Source organism: Bombina bombina, chromosome 7 (assembly GCF_027579735.1).
Source record: "Bombina bombina isolate aBomBom1 chromosome 7, aBomBom1.pri, whole genome shotgun sequence".
NCBI lineage: Eukaryota > Metazoa > Chordata > Amphibia > Anura > Bombinatoridae > Bombina > Bombina bombina.
The window spans coordinates 238,874,219-238,896,912 of NC_069505.1; positions in this window are offsets into that span (position 1 = coordinate 238,874,219).

Sequence of the window (22,694 nt, forward strand, 5' to 3'; positions counted from 1 at the left end):
GCTGAGCCTCCTGGTTCAGTCTTTTTCAACTTAGTTGGTGCCACAATATTTCCAATGGACCTGTTCCTCCTGTAGGAGAACTGGCAACCTAAATTGGATATATCAGTTAGGTCATCATCCGCAGAAAGCATTTGAAAATGATATCTATATAGATAATTTGTCTAAACTTTAAATCTTCAGGTCTCTTATGCTTCCAAAAATACATAGGTTAAGATATTTTAAAATCTTAACTCTTAGGCTTTCAACTTCACATATTACCCTTCTTAGGCATAGACAATCTATATATATATATATATATATATATATATATATATATATATATAAACACACAGAGACACCCAGCACTTACCAGCTAGCTCACAGCTAAGATAAAATCAGAACCTTTCCAGTTGTGATTTTATCTTAGCTGTGAGCTAGCTGGTGAGTGATGGGTGTCTCTGTGTGTTGTATTACTTTTTGTTTGTAATCCCCCCTTGTTTCTTGCACCCATTCCGGACTGGGGTTAACTGCCTGTGGCTCTGGTGACATCACAGCTTTTTTGGAGTGCTATTTAGCACCCAGGGCTGGATGTTGCTGAGTCACTGGATGTGTACCTGGTTCTGTCTTGGAGTGCAGTTCCCTTCCGTGTTTTTATATATATATATATGTTATTTGAGTATTTTAAATAGATTTGAAAATTATAACAATTCATCTCAAATGACTCTTTTAAAGTTTCAACCTTATGCTTTCAAACGTACATATGTTTCAAAATATATTTCTTTGCTATTCCATGGAGACGTACCGTCTGGAATTGTGTGTATTTAGTTGGCTCAGAGAAGCTCTTAATTAATCATTTGGTAAATAACATGCCTGTGCTAATTACCACATCCTCAAGATTCTGCTTGCTTATCTGACTCCAGGTACAGAATTGTGTCACCATCACACCAGGGGGTCATTACCTGGTTATTTAAAATAGAGATTTTGATCTGAGGAAATATATAGCAGAGAAGTCCGTTTGAAATGACAACCTGAGTTTTACAATTGTCTATTCCTTTTGTCCCCAACTTGTCTTAAATAGTGAGGGGGGTCTGTAGTGGGTAATATCCCTCTCTATTCATGTTAAAGGAGATATTAGCTAACATGAAATATTAAATGATGTGATACATTTGTAGTTTATTTAATGCTACTTCACAGGTACCCTGACACTTCTAATTTGATAGATGTCTGCTTTTGAACACTGAGATGTGTATTTGGTCAGAAAGAGGGCGTTTGATTGCTGATTCTAGCTTCAGAATCTTGACAAAACAGATTTGCATTTATCAATGGTCTAAGAATTTCATGTCTTTAAAAATACTTACAGCACAGAAATGATATTTAAAATAGTTTCATATATAGATGAAATAATCAACCTGATATCTATGCACATAGCTTCCAATGCTATTTCACCTTTTACATGACAAAATGTTATTTTGAATATTTATATGAATATTTTTTATCAGATATTGTATATATGAGTGTAACACTTTATTTCAAACAATTTTATGTTGTGTTTGCTGCACTTTTTTTTTAACTCTCGCTCTTTGCATGAGTTCTCCACTCAGACTGATTTGGTGTGTGTTAATTTCAAATTGAATTTAAATTTCAAAAATTAAATTCAACTTGTAATATGTGCCCAAATTAGCGCAGGAGTGATGTTGCTTATTGCCACTTGTAATCTAGCCCTGTATGTTTTTGAGCAATTCATTCAGATATTATTAATTCTATAATTTAAAATGTATTTATAAGTAAATTAAAATATTTGCTCTGTGCATTTCTTATTTAGAAATAACTCAATTATTAAATATATATAAATAACATGCCTATAACAAATGACATACTATGGTATTTGTAGCTTTAAATTGAATGCTTGTCAGTAGAATATGGATTTTGCATTTCAATTCAACATATAGTCCATCCTTTCCACTTACCCCATAATAATATGGAACATCACATAATCAGTATCCTGTTACTATAGCAACATAACCACTACCTATGTAGATTATTCTCTTGAGTACAAGATATTACCAACAACTACTCTAAATGTCTCATTTCATTCCACTATCACTCATTTCAGAAACTATTGTAAAACCTTATTTTTGTAATTTACAGATAATTTCTGTTTCAGTTTATAAGGTTGCCATGGTTATGCACCTTTCTTGAACATCCTTGGGGATTTTAAAATTATTATAAAGAAAGGTTAGAGGCTCTATCTTATTCTAAGAGGGGTAACACTGAATAAAGAGATAATGTGCAGATCTGTATGAATTATTTATGTTATTTTATGCGTCATTGTTACAATAAAACTACATTTTTTTGGAAATAAGTGCACTATAGATAATTAGATATTTGCATTTAGTGGCCTTTTAGTCAAATTGGCTTATTTTTTTTCTTGCGTTAAAAACGTGCATTATGAATGAATGGCAGAAGTCCCCAGACTATTGAGATAAACAGCAGAAGTAATTCGCTTTATTTGATTCTTAAAAGACAGAAGATATCACTAGTTGAACTGATTCCACTCTTTTGCAATGTCAAAGTGCTAACTTTAGGTTAATGTTTTATGGTAGGTTTAATTTCTTTCCTGTAAGGATAACCAAACTGCAGCAACAGTGGATACTAATTTATATTTAAGGTTTTTATACTTAAAGGGACACTGAAGGCATTTTTTTTCTTTCATGATTCAGATAGAGCATGACATTTTAAGAAACTTTCTAATTTACTCATATTAGCAAATGTTCTTCATTATCTTGGTATCTTTATTTCAAATCCAAGAATGTAAGTTTAGATTTTTGTGGTGAACAACCTGGGTTGTTCTTGCTGTATGGTGGATACATTCATCCACCAATAAAAAAATGCTGTCCAGAGGTCTGAACCAAAAAAAAACTAAGATGCCTTCTTTTTCAAATAAAGATAGCAAGAGAACGAATACAAACTGATAATAGGAGTAAATTAGAAAGTTGCTTAAAATTGCATGCTCTATCTGAAATCATGAAAGAAAAAAATTGGGTTAAGTGTCCCTTTAAGGTTCTGCCTTGTATTAGATTCTGTAAGGGTATTCGTTTGCATCTGCATGTAACAGATAAGTACTTTGCTCAATAGTCTTTGCTATTTCTTTTGCAAATTGTATATGTAGAAATAATATGATGTTTGTATTTGCATTTAGAACAGGTAAAGTAGAAGCAAATTGATTGGTTAGCTTGATTTAAAGGGACAGTCATGTCCAAAATAAACATTCATGATTCAAATAGGGCATGCAATTTTAAACAACTTTTCATTTTACTTTTATCACCAATTTGGCTTTGTTATCTTGGTATTCTTAGTTGAAAGCTAAACCTAGGTAGGCTTATATGTTAATTTCTTAGACCTTGAAGGCCGCCTCTAATCTGAATGCATTTTGACAGTTAGTTCATGTGTGTCATATAGATAACATTGAGCTCATGCACGTGAAGTTACCTAGGAGCCAGCACTGATTGGCTAAAATGCAAGTCTTTCAAAAGAACTGAAAAAATAGGGCAGTTTGCTGAGGCTTAGCTAGAAGGTAATCACAGAAGTAAAAAGTATATTATAACCGTATTGGTTATGCAAAACTGGGGAACGGGTAATAAAAGGGATTATCTATCTTTTTAAACAACAAAAATTCTGGTGTTGACTGTCCCTTTAAATATTACTACATATCTAGTGAAGATATACTCAGTGTACTATGGTTTACTATGGTGATTAAATGTATTGTTACAATTCTTATTTTTGGTTAAAAAAAAAACACTGGCATGCACTGTATTATTATTTATTTATTTAATATTATTAGTCAAACTATTTTTTTAAATAATATAAATTATTTAATTATATTATAAAAAAAAAAACATTTATGCACATTTATATGAGGTATTTTTTAATATTAAATTCATTATAAATAACACATAATAATAAATCGCAAAGCTGTTTCATGAAGGAAATCAATTCCAAACAAGAACATCTTCACATAAATTTGACTCACAACTTTTTCATTAGCAAAGGTAAGTGTATTAGATAAACTAGATTTTTGTTTATTTAAATGTCAGTATATTAATGTACGTATGATTAATTGTAAACGTCTTTCATATTAAAATGCAAAGATGCAATAAAAATATGTATACTTCATGGGATATTTACTGTCAGTTGGAGAGAAAGGCCTTAAAGGGACACTCTACTTAAAAAAAGTTTATTGTTTAAAAAGATAGATAATCCCTTTATTACCCATTCCATAGTTTTGCATAAACGACACGGTTATATTAATATACTTTTTACCTCTGTGATTACCTTGTATCTAAGCCTCTGCAGACTGACCCTTATCTCAGTTATATTAATATACTTTTTACCTCTGTGATTACCTTGTATCTAAGCTCTGCAGACTGCCCATTATCTCAGTTATATTAATATACTTTTTACCTCTGTGATTACCCTGTATCTAAGCCTCTGCAGACTGCCCCTTATCTCGGTTCTTTTGATAGATTTGCATTTTTTTTTTTAAAGTGGTTTTTATTGAGTTATTCAAAAGTAACAAATATACAATCAATGTGTTACATAAAAGAATGAGGATAGAGGACTGTCAATCCCCAAGTTACACATTGTATAAATAACACACTTTAACCAATCAAATAAAAATTACAGAGAGTTCACAATAGCTATTCAAACCATTTTTCAATGTTTTAATCAACTTTCCATAAGAGTGATCTGGAAAGAGTATAGAAGGAAGAGAAAAGGAGGTACAGAAGTTAGAAAAAGTAAGGAAGAGAACAAAAAAAAAAGGGGAAGGGGAGAATCAGGGGCAGGGGAGTAGGAGTATACTGACATCAAGGGTAAAGTAGTTCGTTCCTTAAATTTTTTTATTCCAAATTGCAAGTAACATCTCATGATGTTCTAATCGGTGGGTTTTTAGATAATGGTATCTTTCTAGCAACAAAAGGTCGTCCACTTGGGTTTTCCAATCTGAGATCGAGGGGATGGTCTGTGTTTTCCAGAATTTTGGGATTAATTTTTTGGCTGCAGTCAACATTATCAAAAGAAGAGCTTTTTTGCCCATACCCTCAAGTCTGGGCAGTGAGATAAATAGTTTGGTCTTGGGGTCTTTAGGAATCTGTGCACCAACAGTTTCAGTCATTATTTCAAAAACCTTTGTCCAATACTCCCTCAGTCTCGGGCAAGACCAGAAGACATGGAGAAGAGAGCCCTCTTCACCACATCCTCTCCAGCAGGTACTATTCAATGCGGGAAATATTTTATGTAATCGGGATGGAGTTAGGTACCAGCGACTTAACAGTTTTAAATTCATTTCTTGTACTCTCGCCGAAACAGAGGAATGTTTAGTTATTTTAAAAGCCCTCATCCAGGAGGTCATGTCTATGTCTTGGCCTAAGTCCTTGTGCCATCATGTTAGTGTATATGATGGGAGGTATGTAGGGTCATTCCTGACTGTTATTTTGTATAGCTTAGATATTAAATGTGTTGGAGGGGAGGATTGAATACAGAGTTTCTCGAATACTGTAGTTTCTCTACCCAATTCCTTTTTTTGTTTGTGGTGTGAAATATAATGTTTTAATTGATTATAATGGAACCATGAGGATAAAATCTCCCTGTGAGATTCTGCTAGCATTGCTTGCGTTTTCATCCTGCCATTATCTGAGACAAACTGTAGGGATCCTGATCTCAAGCTATAAGGGACTAAAATATTCGTCCCTTTCTGGTGGTATGGGAGATGTACATTTTCAATGAGCGGCGTGAGAGGGGAAATTTTAGAAGAGATATAAATATTGGTATTTAAGAGTTTATCCCATTCAGAAAGTATGTCTGCCGTGATAAGATAATTACGTGTGTTTTTAGGTCTCTGATGTGGGGGTGTCCATGCAAGAGTGGCAACATTATTTCGACCAAAGATGCTTCTATCTATTTGTATCCATGTCTTATCGTCCTTGTTGTGAGCCCATTCTACTATATGCCTAAGTGTAATTGCTTGCTTATATGCCCTTATATCTGGCATTCCCAGACCCCCTTTATCTCTGGGCAGGTATAAAGTTTTCTTTGGAACCCTTGGTCTCCCTCCTGACCAAATAAATTGCTCCAGAATCTTTTGTAGGTGGGAAATATAATTGTCATGAAGAGGAATAGGGAGTGTTTGCATTAAGTACAAAATTCTCGGAAGAACGTTCATTTTTATTACCCCTACCCTTCCTAGCCAGGACAGGGGCTTGTTCCTACAAGTGGAAAGATCTCTTATTATGTCATTTTTTAGTGTAGTATAGTTGTACTTGAAAAGATCTTGTGGGGAGGCGGTTAAAGGGCCACTGTAAGTAAATATTTTCTATGCCTGTTACTAACTAACTACTCCAAATACGCTTTTTATCAATAGAATTTCATTAACATATCTCTACCGTATATCAGAAATCTTGTCTGCAAATTTAATTGTTTTCCAAACCCACTCCATGGGTATCCTTTGCTCTGTACCAATCCGTTTACAATACCTAGGTTTCAAAATGGCGCTTTAAACACAAAGTTATTGGTTTAAGTATTTTGAACATGCAGTGCTGAAAATAGTGGGCAGGATAACGTGACATCATCGGCGAATAAAGGATATAACTTTTAGAACGTTATGAAACTTCGTTTTGGAGAAAATATAGGTCAGTAGGTTTTAATTAATGTTTATTAACTTTAATATGTTAGTTGTTTAGCTTAAAAAATATAACAGAAAGTAATCCTTTAAGTATATCCCTAGGTATTTCAATTTTTGATGGGCCAGTGGTAAGTTATATTTATTTTTCAGATAGTGTAAGATTGATGTGGGAGTATTAATATTTAATATTTCAGATTTATTAAAGTTCAATTTAAAGTTAGAAACATTGCCGTAAGTTTCCAACTCGTCCAATAGTTTAGGGATAGATTTTTCAGCTTCTGTTAATGTGAAAAGGATATCATCCACGAATAGTGCCTGCTTATGCTCTACGCCCCCATTTTGATACCTTTAATTTGGTTATTGCTCCTAATTTTATGGGCTAGTATTTCTATGGAAATGGCAAATAGCAAGGGGGATAAGGGACAACCCTGCCTCGTGCCATTGCTTATATCAAAGGAGTCCGAGAGTGTATTGTTTACTCTGATTTTAGCATTTGGGTTTGAGTATAGTGCTAATGACATTTTAAGGAAAGACTCCGGGATCCCCATTCCCAGCATTGCCCTACACAGAAAAGACCATCGGACCCTGTCGAAGGCCTTCTCTGCGTCCATTGAGAAGAGAACCAACGGCGTACCAGTATTTCTGGCGTAGTTTGAAAGTTGAATTATCTTAATAGTGTTATCCCGGGCTTCTCTTCCCGGGACGAACCCAACTTGGTCGCATGATATTAAGCTTGGGAGATATTTATTAAGCCTGTTGGCCAATATTTTAACAAATAATTTTATGTCTGAATTGATGAGAGATATCGGCCTTAAGTTTTCTGGGCGTGTGGGTGGTTTTCCCGGTTTGGGGAGAACAGTTATATGTGCCTCAAGTAGGTTTCTGGACAAAAGGGGAGTATCTCTTAAACTATTAAATAAAGCGAGTAGGTGAGGTGACAATATGTCTATGAATTTCTTATAGTAGCCCGCCGAGTACCCATCTGGGCCTGGACTTTTGCCCAAAGGGGAATCTTTGATGGCTTTCTGTCGCTCTTCTAATATGATGGGTGCACCCAAGAAGTCTTGCGCCTCTTTAGGTAATATGGGTAAATTTAAGTCACGGAAATAGTCATCTAACAATTCTTTAGATTCAGAAGTGGGGTCCTCTGTAGGGGGGATATTAGTGTGCCTATCAATATTATATAGAGATTCATAATATTCTCTGAAGGAGGATGCTATTTGTTTGTTGCTTTTCAGTAGTGACCCTTCTGGAGTTTGTAAAGAGTGGACATGTGAGTTCATTTGTCTTCTACGTAAACTTCTAGCTAATATTTTCCCTGGTCTATTACCTCCCTCATAGTAATATTGTTTTAAAAATAGAGCGTTACGCTGATGAACTTCTGTTAAGTATCTCTTAAGTTCAGACCTGGTCCTAGTTAAGTCATTTCTAATATTATCATTAGATAGATCCTGTTTATGGGCCTTTTCTAAGGTCTGAATTTGTTCAAGAATTTGTGTATGCTTAAGTTTTGACTGTCTGTTGATCTTAGCTTTAAGTTTTATGAAAGTCCCACGCATCAGTTTTATGTGCTTCCCACTCACATTGTAACGATGAAGTGGAGTTTTTATTAAGTGTGAAGTATTCTGTCATGTCTTTTTCAATTTCGCTAAGGGTAACTGGGTTATTTAAAAGGGACTCGTCTAATCTCCAGGTTCTATTTGTGATAGGGAGGCCAGGCCAAATTATAGAACATGTGATCGTGGGCATGGTCTGACCAGGTTATTTGCCCTATTTCGCAGTGATTTGTTAATGTCAGTCCGTTAGCATCAGTAAAAACATAGTCTAATCTCGAGTAACTGTTGTGCGGGGATGAATAAAATGAGTAGTCTTTGACGCCTGGATTCAATGTTCTCCAGACGTCGTGTAAGGTCAGGTTAGCTAATGAGGTTCTAACAGCTTTCAAAACACTTTTGGGGACACAAGAGGTACCTTTGGAGGAATCAAGCGCAGGCTCTAGCACCAAATTAAAATCGCCAGCCATAAGTAGCACACCTTTCGCTTGGTCTAAGATTAAATTTGCTATTTTTTTGAAGAAAACGTTTTGGGAAATGTTGGATGCATAGACGTTCAACAATGTCAATTGTTGCCCATATAGGTGACCCGTTATTAAGAGATATCGTCCCTCAGGGTCTCTGTTAGTGTATGTAATCTGAAAAGGGAGAGTTCTGTGAATCAAAATTCCCACCCCTCCTTTTTTTTTTGGTCCAGAAGCAAAGCATGCTATGGGAAAGTGTGGAGTAGACCAGCTGAGCTCTCTGCCTTTTTGAAAATGTGTCTCTTGTAACATGTATATTTGACTTTTAAGTCTGGATAATTCCCTAAGTGTAATTGACCTTTTGCCTGGGCTATTTAAGCCTTTAACATTTATTGATGTTAGAAGGAACGTGTGGTCCTGGAATTTACTAAGTCTAGATGTCATTTTCAATAGGAGGGTTGGGGGAGAGGAAAGAAGAAAAAAAAAAAAAAAAGGGGGGGGGGGGAAATGGAAGAAGGAAAAAGAGAAGATTAAGTACAGTGGATTGCAAGATCAACGTTTATCTCTTCTAGTGCTCAGATTAACCCTAGCTGAATAGGCTGAAAAGTTTGTGATACGCTTTGAGAACGTATATCTCTTGCAATCAATAAGTCCAAAAAAAGAAAAACAGTAGAACAGTAGGGGAAGTATCTCCTTTCCTGGCATGATGAAGGATAAGTTAGCATTGTATTCTATTAGGGGGCATGTAATAAGGGATAAGGGGGAGGGAGGGGCAGTTGGGATTAACACTAGTTATACAAAATCACCTGATTGAAACGATATTAAGGTTGTTATAAAATTGTAAGTTTGAAGAGAGTATGTTTATCTCATGTATAACTAAGCCAGTTCAGCCTGTTTGACAGTACATAATAATGGTGAGTATATGGTGTGGGTTATTTTTTCTACACATTCCGAAATCCCAACCATGACTGAATAGGACTAAAGGTCCATTTGGTATCATTACTAAGATATTTAGAGAATGGTGGGGCGTATTCGTAACAACCTTAAGGGTTTTTCTCTTTTTTTTCCCTTTTCTTTTTTTTTTCTTTTCTTTCTCTCCATCTTCCCCTTCCTTTCCTCTTTTTCTAAGGGGAAACTAGCCAACCTTATAACTTTAAGATAACCCAACAAAGCATAGTGAGTACGTTTTGAAACTTGAACAGGAGAACAACAAACTTGTACAGCATAACAATAATAAGGAGAAATAAAAAACAAGAAAAAAAGATTACAATTGTATCTTGCAGAGCCTACCTTGACCTCGTCAGAGGGAGAAGGCCACCCAGAAGAGAACTGATAAATATGCCTGTAAGGAAGTATTGTTAATGGCTGACAAATAAAAAAAGCAAATGAACAATCAACCGTATATTTGTTAATAACCACAGAAACCTAACATTCAAGTCAAGATGGGTAGCACCCAGTTTTCCTCTCTGAATACTCAGGAGTTTAACGTGATGATAATAAGAGGAATAAGGATACTGTACATTGCACATTTTTAAACCTTATAATAGGGTTATCACAAATGTTTTTCACATATGCGATTGTGTCCCATATTCTGGAGAGGAGTCAGACCATACTGTCCATCTACTATTGCCCAGGGATACAACCACCCCTTTTAGGAATGTTCAGGTTATATTGGCAAAGTGTTGGTATGCAAGTCTCCTCACGTAGGAGGACTGGCCAGGGTGTCGAGAAAGGCCTAACAAAGTCCAACTTCTTGGAGAAAGTGATTCTCCTAGTTCGATACGCCATTCTTTGGATATGTTTGCGACCCAGAACAAGGGTTCTTGCATGAGTGGGCTCATGGCCGCTGGATTTCCTAGGAGCAAAAGCTGCATTTTCAATGCGAGTCCAATCTTTCTCTATTGGTTTGCACATTAGCGTTGTCCGCTGAGGTACATGGGTCGTTGCTATCTTCGTTATCTTGTGGTGATGGTACAGAGAGGTCATTATAAAATAAAATAGGATTCCCTGGTCTATATGTTGCTGTTTTGTTGTTGCATGAAGCTATTAGAGCCACTGGGAAACCCCACCTATACGTGACTTTATGTTTCTTTAGGTGAGCAGTGATGTGAGCCATTTCTTTTCTTTTTTGGAGGGTTGCTGAGATAGATCTGAGAATAGAATGATCTCCTCCCCTGCGTGAGTGATTGGATGTCTCAGTCTTGCGCATCGTAGAAGATATTCTTTGTCTTTGTACCTTGAGAACTTTACAATGATGTCCCTAGGAGGGACTTTTTGAGAAGGTTTAGGTCTTATGGCTCTGTGGGCTCTTTCTATTTGAATGTCAGCTGCCATAGGGTTTTCTTTAATCACTTTAAATAGGGCCTGTAAATACCCCTCAATCGCAGGGGGAGACACTGACTCTGAAACCCCCCGTATTCTGAGGATATTTCGCCTACATCTGTTCTCTAAGTCCTCCAATTTCTCAGCGAGGGCATTGATTTTATGTTCATGTTCTTGGACATATGACGAATTTGTCTGGAGCTCTTTTTTAAAAGTATCCTGTCTCTCTTCCACAGATGATACTCTTTTATCCAATGCGCTTATATCCTTACGTAGGTCTCCAAATAGTCTTCTCATCCCTTGCATAACTTCTTTTATGTCATCCTTTGATGAAAGATGTGAAATATCATTTTTAGTAATGAACATGCTGGATGTCGCTTCCAAATGTTGTAATTGGTCTGTTTTTAATGTGTTCCTATCTGTCATATCTGTGGAGTAAGTAGCAACCTGAGCTTCAGTAGGTTTCAGGTAGTGATTTCATGTTTTATTATTAATGGGTTTATCCGCCTTAGTTTGTCTTTTACAAGGCATTACACATAAAAAGCAGCTGAATGTATATAATGAAGTAGAGCCTCTTTCTGTTAGAGCTCAACTCTCCTAATAGCTATGCTTAGAGATTGAGATCCAAAGTATTTAATTTTTACTATCCTCTATCCCTGTCAAAGATGGCTTAGTGATGTAGTACAGTCCATATGACCTTGTTTACCACAATGTTAAATATGTTTGGAGGTATGTGAGCTAATATTTAATACTTTTACTTCAGAAGCATATGAAGCACACAACCCTTTAATTGCGCTAATGACTCTGCGCTTAATATATCCTGACCCTCTGCAAACGCTCAGCCCAAACACCTCGCAACCTGCAGCTTATGTTAAAAGACCAGTAGTTAGGGCTGGTGGCAACAGATTGAGCAGTACCTGATATCGGAGCGTGACACTCCGCCCGTGGGGTGCGCTTTTCAAGGCCCAAGATAGCGACCGGGAGGTCTTAGCTGTGGCGCAGCAGGATTTTCAAGTATTGATGCCGCTCTGTTCCTGTCTGTGTAGCGGTTCTCCTGAGACACTGCCAGCCGCCCTGCTGTTATCCTTGAGGAGGTAAAGATTCACGCTGTCGGCAAAAGATTCCTCTGTGCCGCCTTGTTAGTAGTGCGAGTGAGAAGACATGCGTATGTCCCGGTGTTTACCGGCTAATGACCAGTTTCAGGGAATATCTCTATCGGGTCCTTTTAGTGCTAATGAGGCTTTAGGGAGGATAAAGGGGGTGAAAAATTGGTTTACATGCCGTCCTAAGTGTGGTTAACCAGGTCAGGAGATGGGAGCCCTCTCTGAACACAGCCATCTTCCAGCGTGGCTAGACTCCGCCCCTCCGATAGATTTGCATTTTAGCCAATCAGTGCTGACTCATAAATAACTCCACAGGAGTGAGCACAACATTATCTATATGTCACACATTAACTAACACTGCCAGGCTATAAAAAAAGTTCCTTGTGCAAATCCTGCACTTCAGAAATTACCAGGACAAAGACTTTACCTTTAAACTAGGCTGACCACAATGCCGCTTTAAAAAGGGACACATATGAAAAATACATATGTCAGGGTTCTTATACAAAACATTTCTTTAAACATCCCTGAAAACAGCCCTGACATATGTATTTTTCATATGTGTCCCTTTTTAAAGTGGCAATATAGTCACCCAACTTTAAACCTTTTACAAGTTTGTTTCCTGCTTTGTGCAATTCCTTCACTTCAATTAAATCCAGGAAAAAGACTTTCACTTAGATTACGAGTTTTGCGTTAGAGGTAGTGATGTAGCGAACATAAAAATTTGGGTTGGCGAACGCGAACTTCCGCAAATGTTTGCGAACGGCCGAACCGCCATAGACTTCAATAGGCAGGCGAATTTTAAAACAAACAGGGACACTTTCTGGCCACAATAGTGATGGAAAAGTTGTTTCAAGGGGACTAACACCTGGACTGTGGCATGCCGGAGGGGGATCCATGGCAAAACTCCCATGGAAAATTACATAGTTGATGCAGAGTCTGGTTTTAATCCATAAAGGGCATAAATCACCTAACATTATAAAATATGAGGAAAAAATGGAAAAAAACACACTTTTTCTAACTTTGACCCCCAAAATCTGTTACACATCTACAACCACCAAAAAACAACCATGCTAAATAGTTTCTAAATTTTGTCCTGAGTTTAGAAATACCCAATGTTAACATGTTCTTTGCTTTTTTTGTAAGTTATAGGGAAATAAATACAAGAAGCACTTTGCTATTTCAAAACCACTTTTTTTCAAAATGAGCGCTAGTTACATTGGAATCCTGATATCTGTCAGGAATACCTGAATATCCCTTGACATGTATATATTTTTTTTCAGAAGACATCCCAAAGTATTGATCTAGGCCCATTTTGGTATATTTCATGGCACTATTTCACCGCCAAATGCGATCAAATAAAAATTTTTTTTCACTTTTTCACAAACTCTAGGCTTCTCACAGAAATTATTTACAAACAACTTATGCAATTATGGCATAAATGGTTGTAAATGCTTCTCTGGTGTCCCCTTTGTTCAGAAATAGCAGACTTATATGGCTTTGGCATTGCTTTTTGGTAATTAGAAGGCTGCTAAATACCACTGCGCACCACACGTGTTTTATGCCCAGCAGTGAAGGGGTTAATTAGGGAGCATGTAGGGAGCTTGTAAAGTTAATTTTAGCTTAAGTGTAGTGTAGTAGACAACCCAAAGTATTGATCTAGGCCCATTTTGGTATATTTCTTGCCACCATTTCACCGCCAAATGCGGTCAAATAAAAAAAAAATTGTTTACTTTTTCACAAACTTTAGGTTTCTCACTGAAATTATTTACAAACAACTTATGCAATTATGGCACAAATGATTGTAAATGCTTCTCTGGGATCCCCTTTGTTCAGAAATAGCAGACTTATATGGCTTTGGCGTTGCTTTTTGGTAATTAGAAGGCTGCTAAATGCCACTGCACACCACACGTGTTTTATGCCCAACAGTGAAGGGGTTAATTAGGGAGCATGTAGGGAGCTTGTAGAGTTAATTTTAGCTTAAGTATAGTGTAGTAGACAACCCAAAGTATTGATCTAGGCCCATTTTGGTATATTTAATGCCACCATTTCACTGCCAAATGCGATCAAATTTAAAAAAAAATTACATTTTTTCGCAATTTTAGGTTTCTCACTGAAATTATTCACAAACAGCTGGTGCAATTATGGCACAAATGGTTCAGAAATAGCAGACATATATGACTTTGGCGTTGCTTTCTGGTAATTAGAAGGCCGCTAAATGCTGCTGCGCATCACACGTGTATTATGGCTAGCAGTGAAGGGGTTAATTAGGTCGTTTGTAGGGAGCTTGCGGGGTTAATTTTAGCTTTAGTGTAGAGATCAGCCTCCCACCTGACACATCAGACCCCCTGATCCCTCCCAAACAGCTCCCTTCCCTCCCCCACCCCACAATTGTCCCCGCCATCTTAAGTACTGGCAGAAAGTCTGCCAGTCCTAAAATAAAAGGTTTTACATTTTTTTTTAATTTTTTTAGCATATTTACATATGCTGTGGTGTAGCATCCCCCCTTAGCCCCCAACCTCCCTGATCCCCCCCCAAAACAGCTCTCTAACCCTCCCCATCTGCCTTATTGGCGGCCATCTTGGGTACTGGCAGCTGTCTGCTATTATTTCACAGTCAAAAAAGTGTTGTTTTTTTTTTAAATGTACACTACTGTTACACCAGATATGAGTGGTGGCACTGGGCAAGTGGGCACAGTATACACTGTGAGTCTGACACACACGCTTGCAGGCAGGCAACTGAAATTAGATTACACAGGAAAAAAAAAAAGCAGACTGATGTTCTAGCCCTAAAAAGAGCTTTTTGGGGTGCTGTCCTTACAGCAGAGATCAGATGAGTCCTTCAGGACTGTAGTGGACACTGAATACACTAGCCTAGCTATCGATTTCCCTATTAAATCAGCAGCAGCTACACTGTCCCTCCTCTCAATAAGAATGCAGCTTCCAAATGAATCTAAAATAGATGCTGTCCAGGAGGTGGGAGGGTCTGGGAAGGAGGGTCTCCCGCTGATTGGCTGCAATGTGTCTGCTGACTGTGAGGTACAGGGTCAAAGTTTACTCAATGATGACGAATAGGGGGCGGATCGAACATCGCATATGTTCGCCCGCCGCGGTGAACGCGAACAAGCTATGTTCGCAGGGAACTATTCGCCGGCGAACTATTCGCGACATCACTAGTTAGAGGCTGCGTGGTGCTAATGAGCAGTTTATGCTCACCGCTCACTTACAGACAGCGCTGGTATTACGGGGTTTTAGAATCCCGGCGTTAACCGCAAAAAAGTGAGCGAAGACCAAAATTTAGCTCCACATCTCACCTCAATACCAGCACTGCTTACGTTAGCGGTGAGCTGCTAAAATGTGCTTGTGCACGATTTCCCCATAGGAGTCAATGGGGGAGAGCCGGCTGAAAAAAAAACCTAACACCTGCAAAAAAGCAGCGTAACGCTCCTAACGCAGCCCCATTGATTCCTATGGGGAAATACTTTTTATGTCTACACCTAACACCCTTACATGAACCCCGAGTCTAAACAACCCTAATATTACACTTATTAACCCCTAATCTTCCGCCCCCAACATCGCCGACACCTGTATTATATTATTAACCCCTAATCTGCTGCTCCAGACACCGCCGCCACCTACATAATAGTTATGAACCCCTAATCTGCTGCCCCCAACATCGCCGAACCCTACATTATATTTATTAACCCCTAAACTGCCGTCCCCAATGTCGCCGCAACCTAACTACATTTATTAACCCCTAATCTGCCGTCCACATCGTCGCCACCACTATAATAAAGTTATTAACCCCTAAACCTAAGTATAACCCTAACCCTAACCTCCTAATTTAAATATAATTACAATAAATCTAAATAAAATTACTACAATTACCTAAATAATTCCTATTTAAAATTAAATATTTACCTATAAAATAAACCCTAAACTAGCTACAATATAACTAATAGTTACATTGTAGCTATCTTAGGGTTTATTTTTATTTTACAGGCAACTTTGTACTATTTTATAACTACCTAGTTAAATAAAGACAAATTTACCTGTAAAATAAAACCTAACCTAAGTTACAATAATACCTAACACTATACTATAATTAAATAAATTAACTCAATTAAATACAATTAATTACAATTAAATAAAATTATCTAAAGTACGAAAAAAACAAACACTAAATTACAGAAAATAATAAAACAATTACAAGATTTTTAAACTAATTACACCTACTCTAATCCCCCTAACAAAATAAAAAGGCCCCCAAAATAAAAAAAGCCCTACCCTACACTAAATTACAAATAGCCCTTAAAAGGGCCTTTTGCGGGGCATTGCCCCAAAGTAGTCAGCTCTTTTACCTTGAGAAAAAAAGTACAAATACCCCCCAACATTAAAACCCACCACCCACACAACCAACCCTACTCTAAAACCCACCCAATCCCCCCTTAAACACTAACCCCTTGAAGATCACCCTACCGTGAGATGTCTTCACCCAACAGGGCAGAAGTGGTCCTCCAGATGGGCAGAAGTCTTCATCCAAGCCAGGCAGAAGAGGTCCTCCAGACGGGCAGAAGTCTTTATCCAGATGGCATCTGCTATCTTCATCCATCCAGCGTGGAGCGGGTCCATCTTCAAAACATCCGACGCGGAGCATCCTCTTCATCTGGAGTCTTCTTACTAAATGATGGTACCTTTAAGTGATGTCATCTAAGATGGCGTCTCTTCAATTCCGATTGGCTGATAGAATTCTATCAGCCAATCGGAATTAAGGTAAAACAAATCCTATTGGCTGATGCAATCAGCCAATAGGATTGAACTTGCATTCTATTGGCTTATTGGAACAGCCAATAGAATGCCAGCTCAATGATTTTTTTCTTAATTCCGATTGGCTGCTAGAATTCTATCAGTCAATCGGAATTGAAGGGATGCCATTTAGTAATTATTTTATTATTTTCTGTAATTTAGTAGTTTTTTTTTTCCGTACTTTAGATAATTTTATTTAATTGTAGTTAATTGTATTTAATTTAGTTAATTTATTTAATTATAGTGTAGCGTTAGGTGTTAGTGTAACTTAGGTTAGGTTTTATATTATAGGTAAATTTGTCTTTATTTTAACTAGGTAGTTATTAAATAGTTAATAATTATTTAATAATTATTCTACCTGGTTAAAATAAATACAAAGTTGCCTGTAAAATAAAGATAAACCCTAAACTAGATACAATGTAACTTTTAGTTTATTTTATAGGTAAGTATTTAGTTTTAAATAGGAATTATTTAGGTAATTGTAGTAATTTCATTTAGATTTATTGTAATTATATTTAAGTTAGGGGGTTAGGGTTATACTTAGGTTTAGGGGTTAATACATTTAATATGGTGGCGGTGATGTTGTGGGCGGCAGATTAGGGGTTAATAAATGTAGGTAGGTGTCGGCGATGTTAGGGACGGCAGATTAGGGGTTAATAATATTTAACTAGTGTTTGCGAGGTGGGAGTGCAGCGATTTAGGGGTTAAGATATTTATTTCAGTGTTTGTGATGTGGGGGACCTCGGTTTAGGGGTTAATAGGTAGTTTATGGGTGTTTAGCACTTTAGTTAAGAGGTTTATGCTACGGCATTGTACTGTAAAACTCTTAACTACTGACTTTAAAATGCGGTACCATGCTTGACAGGAGAGAGTGTACCACTCACTTTTGGTTAGACTCGTAATACCGGCGCTATGCAAGTCCCATTGAAAATATAGAATACGCAATTGACGTAAGTGGATTTGTGGTATTTCCGAGTCTGGCCAAAAAAGTGAGCGGTGAGCCTGTCATTTCAAGACTCGTAATACCAGCGGGCGTTAAAAAGCAGCGTTAGGACCTCTTAATGCTGCTTTTTAACCCTAACGCACAACTCGTAATCTAGCCGTTAATCTTTAAACCTGCTACCTGTTTACAAGGTTGTTCCCTGCTTTGTGCAATTCCTGCACTTCAGTTATTACCAGGAGAAAGACTTTACCTTTAAACCTGCTACCTGTTTACAAGTTTGTTTCCTACTTTGTGCAATTCCTGCATTTCAGTTATTGCCAGGAGAAAGACTTTACCTTTAAACCTGCTACCTGTTTACTAGGTTGTTTCCTGCTTTGTGCAAATCCTGCTCTTCAGTTATTACCAGGACAGAGACTTTACCTTTAAACCTTCTACCTGTTTACAAGGTTGTTCCCTGCCTTGTGCAAATCCTGCACTTCAGTTATTACAAGGAGAAAGACTTTACCTTTTAACCTGCTACCTGTTTAGAAGGTTGTTCCCTATCTTGTGCAAATCCTGCACTTCAGTTATTACCAGGAGAAAGACTTTACCTTTAAACCTGTTACCTGTTTACAAGGTTGTTTCCTGCTTTGTGCAAATCCTGCACTTCAGTTATTACCAGGAGAAAGACTTTATCTTTAAACCTGCTACCTGTTTACAAGGTTGTTCCCTATCTTGTGCAAATCCTGCACTTCAGTTATTACCAGGAGAAAGACTTTACCTTTAAACCTGTTACCTGTTTACAAGGTTGTTTCCTGCTTTGTGCAATTCCTGCACTTCAGTTATTACCAGGAGAAAGACTTTACCTTTAAACCTGCTACCTGATTACAAGGTTGTTTCCTGCCTTGTGCAAATCCTGCACTTCAGTTATTACCAGGAGAAAGACTTTACCTTTAAACCTGCTACCTGATTACAAGTTTGTTTCCTGCTTTGTGCAAATCCTGCACTTCAGTTATTACCAGGACAAAGACTTTACCTTTAAACCTGTTACCTGATTACAAGTTTGTTTCTTGCTGTGTGCAAATCCTTCACTTCAGTTATTACCAGGAGAAAGACTTTACCTTTAAACCTGCTACCTGATTACAAGTTTGTTTCTTGCTGTGTGCAAATCCTGCACTTCATTTAGTGCAGGGCAATTAGCCCGGAGCGTAGCTAAGGGTTAAGGCCTGGTTGAGTGAGTGATGCTGCTGTGTGTGTATTTGTTACAATGTTGCATTGTGTTGGGAGGGGTTTACCAACCTTATATATGAGATGTGCAGGGAGTCCACTTCCTCTTTGTTCCTGTGGATCCCTGGAAGATCTTTCTACTGCACAGCTTGCAGCAGTTTTTCCAGTGGAAGGCGAACCTGTGGAGTGGGAAGAGATGGATCTTGAGAACATCGAGTGGGTCACACCATCCCCATCAGGGATTATAACGGTAGGTCAGGGCCATGTTTCAGGGTGTCTATTTCCACTTCCCCTTCTGTGAGAGATGGTAGCCCAAATTTGTTCACTTCCCCTGCATGGAGGGAGCGGAATGGTGAGGCTAGGCCAGCCCAGGTATATCAGCCGGTGGGGCTCGACCTTCATGAACCGGTTGCTGGGGGTGCTGGGTCTGAGGTGCAAGGAGCGGGTGTTAGGCAGGGGTCCCAGAATTTGGTTGTTAGGCAGGGGTCCCTAGAGAGCTCGGGGTTCCACACTGGAGAGTGCTCGGTAGGCCCGGTATTTGGTGGTGCGAGTATTGGGAGCAGTGTGGCCTTACCTGCGTTGGTGGTCCTTTCCAGGGAATCCGTCATGACAGTGGTGGCGCTCCTGCAGTCCCTGGCATCGGTCCTCATGGGTGGGTCATCTGTGGGTGCGGCGGTGGTACAGGCCCAGGATTCTGTTCCGCGTGGTTTGCAGGCCTCCGTCTGGTCCTCATCTTCTGCCCCATCCAAGATGGCCACTGTGTCGACTTCCAGTTACATTGTGCGTCCCAACGTCACTTCCGGTGACGTCACATCCACCCGCGGCACTCAATCTTGGTCGTCGGGAAGAGCGGATCGTCTCTCTCAGGCTCCAGTAGTGAGAAGGGAGTACCACGGGAGGGGACACCCGCTCAGGGGGGCATGCATGTTAGCCATCTGAAGGCTGGGGGGCCCATTCTAGGCCAGTGGGGTTGCAGCAGACTTGAGACAAGGGATAAATGTGACTCTGGATGCGGGGCAGCAAGTGCATCCAGGGGGCTCGGCAGGTGCCACATAGCAAGGTGTGCACACAAGGGCCTCAGCAACAGCTGGCAATAAAGGAGGGGAGTCCGCCTAACTCAAGCGGTAGTAGGGCAAAAGCAGGCCATGCACGTGGTGGGGGTCAAGGAAAAGGAGAAGTCCCTGCGGGTGGAGCAGGGCCTAAGGGGCCTCGCGTAACTGTGGCCCTATGTAGCGGTGCTATTAGTCTGGAACCGCATGCAGGAGGCCTGCAGGGTACTGTATCACACAGCAGTACCTTAGCGATCAGGTCAGGTAGTTACGAGAGGAGCGGTGAAGAGGGGGCGCGCTTGTATTAGCGCTAGCCCAGGCGAAGGCCTGGAGGGCACTGACAGTGGGACAGTTAGTCCTGCCAGGATGGTGAAGCCACAAGGGCGCAGCAGGGCAGTTAGATTTATGGAGGATTATGAATGTGGGCAGGCTGCAATTACGGATGAGGATCACAGTTTACTGTATGGTGTGAGAGACAGTGTCCGTGAGTGGTATCTGGAAAGCGGGGCTGGGGAGGATAGGGAGGAGACGGCTGGCTCTTCCCGTGGTACTCCCCTCTTGTCTTCTGTGTTCAAGGTTTCCATGGTGTCTTCTTCTGGCAGCGATGTGGCTACCCAGAGTTAAAAAGCCCTCGTGCCTAGAGTGGCGGTGATGGGTATGGGCGACCACAGCCCCTCTGGATCCGGTCAAGGTCCCGTGGCATCTTCATCCGGTGAGTGACAATTTGTTTTTTCTCAGGGAAGGTGTGACTCTAGTTCCATTGAGTCTGGGTCTGATTTGGACGGGACCCTGGGTTTGCACACAAAAGGCCATAGGATGTACAGGATGTTGAGGAAAATGAGTAGGGGTAAACTCGGGGAAGGTACTGTCAGTGGTTTGACCCAGACATCTCAATCCCAGGGGGTACAGGTGGGCTCACCACAGGCTGTGAATAGAAAAGTGGCTGTGCATGGGGACACATACTCATGTCAGGTACATAGCTTGCACGCCCACCTGAAGTCAAAGATGGTAAAGCATATCCAGGATGGTAAGTACGAAAATATGTTTGAATTATCTGCAGAAACGTTTAAATTCAAAGAAATGGCGGAGGATGGGACGAGCCCTAAAAAATTCAAACGGCCCGACACATTTGAGAAATGGCATCGGTGTTTCCGGGTATATGCCACGTGCTATCTGGAAAGGTTCCCAGATCAGGGTACCGCGTTGTTTAAGTATGTTGACACGATAGATGCAATATGAAGGAAATATGCAGATGAAGCCTGGAGGGAGTATGACATGATCTATTGTAAAAAGAAGGTGGGTAACCCATTGCTGGACTTTGGGACCATAAATCTCTACCTCTGGGCACATCTCGATGCGGAACAGGGGGCACAAGCGGGCCCAGGAGTAGTTACTCAGGGGCCCAGGCAGCCCCTGTGCTTCCGACGGCGGCAAGGGGGAGTGTGCGGGTGTTACCAGGATAAGGCCTGTGAAAGTGGAAAGTCCTGCATGTTCAAGCATGTCTGCAAGTTCTGCAGTGGTCAACTCCCTGGGGCTGATTGTTCCAAGAAGCAGGACTGTCAAATTGAACGGCTTGGGTCTAAAGGAAGTGCTGTGGGAAAGGGTGGCTTCGCCTCTTAGGGTCCCTATTATCGGTAAGTGGTTGAGCAGGTACCCAAACAGGGCGGCTGCTAGATTGATGGATGCCGGTCTGCACCTTGGTTTCACTATTCCGGTAGTGGGTCAGGTGCTGGGGTCTAAGGTTAAGAGGAACTTGAAGTCGGCCTCTCAGTTACCGGAGGCGGTCAGGGAAAAGCTGGGTAAGGAAGTAGTTCTAGGCAGGGTCACAGGCCCTTTTGAGGACTTGCCAATTCCGGATTTGGTAATTTCTCCACTTGGAGTGGTTCCCAAAAAGGAGACAGGTAAGTTTCGGCTCATATAACATCTATCCTACCCAAAGGGGCAGTCGGTGAACGATGCCATCTCGGAGGTTTTGAGCTCGGTCCACTACCAGTCATTTGATGACACACTGGCTATTGTGAGAGAAAGGGGGCCCGGAGTCTTGTTGGCTAAACTGGACATAGAGTCCACATTCCGTCTTCTCCCAATCCACCCATCATCCTTCAGATTGATTGGGTGCTGGTTTGAAGGGGGTTACTATGTAGACCGTTGCCTGCCTATGGGCTGTTCAATATCATGTGCTTATTTTGAGGCGTTTAGTACTTTCCTCCACTGGGCGGTTTCCTCAGTGGTGGGAAGTGACAAGATCGCACACTATGTTGATGATTTTCTTCTAGTGGGGTCTGCCAATTCAGGGTAATGTGGCTCCTTGATGAACGTCATGAGGTTTATGATGGCTAGGTTCGGGGTTCCTCTCGCCGAGGATAAAACGGAGGGACCTTGCATGTGCCTGACGTTTCTTGGCATAGAGATAGATTATGTGGCAATGGAATGCTGGCTGCCTAAAGAAAAGGTGGCTAGAATATTGATGGCGGTTTGCGCCATGGCTACAGCACAATCATGTTCCCTGAGGGAGTTACAATTGTTCCTGGGTCTCCTAAACTTCACGGAGAGAGTCATCCCGTGGGGCAGGATCTTTAGCAAAAGGTTAGAAT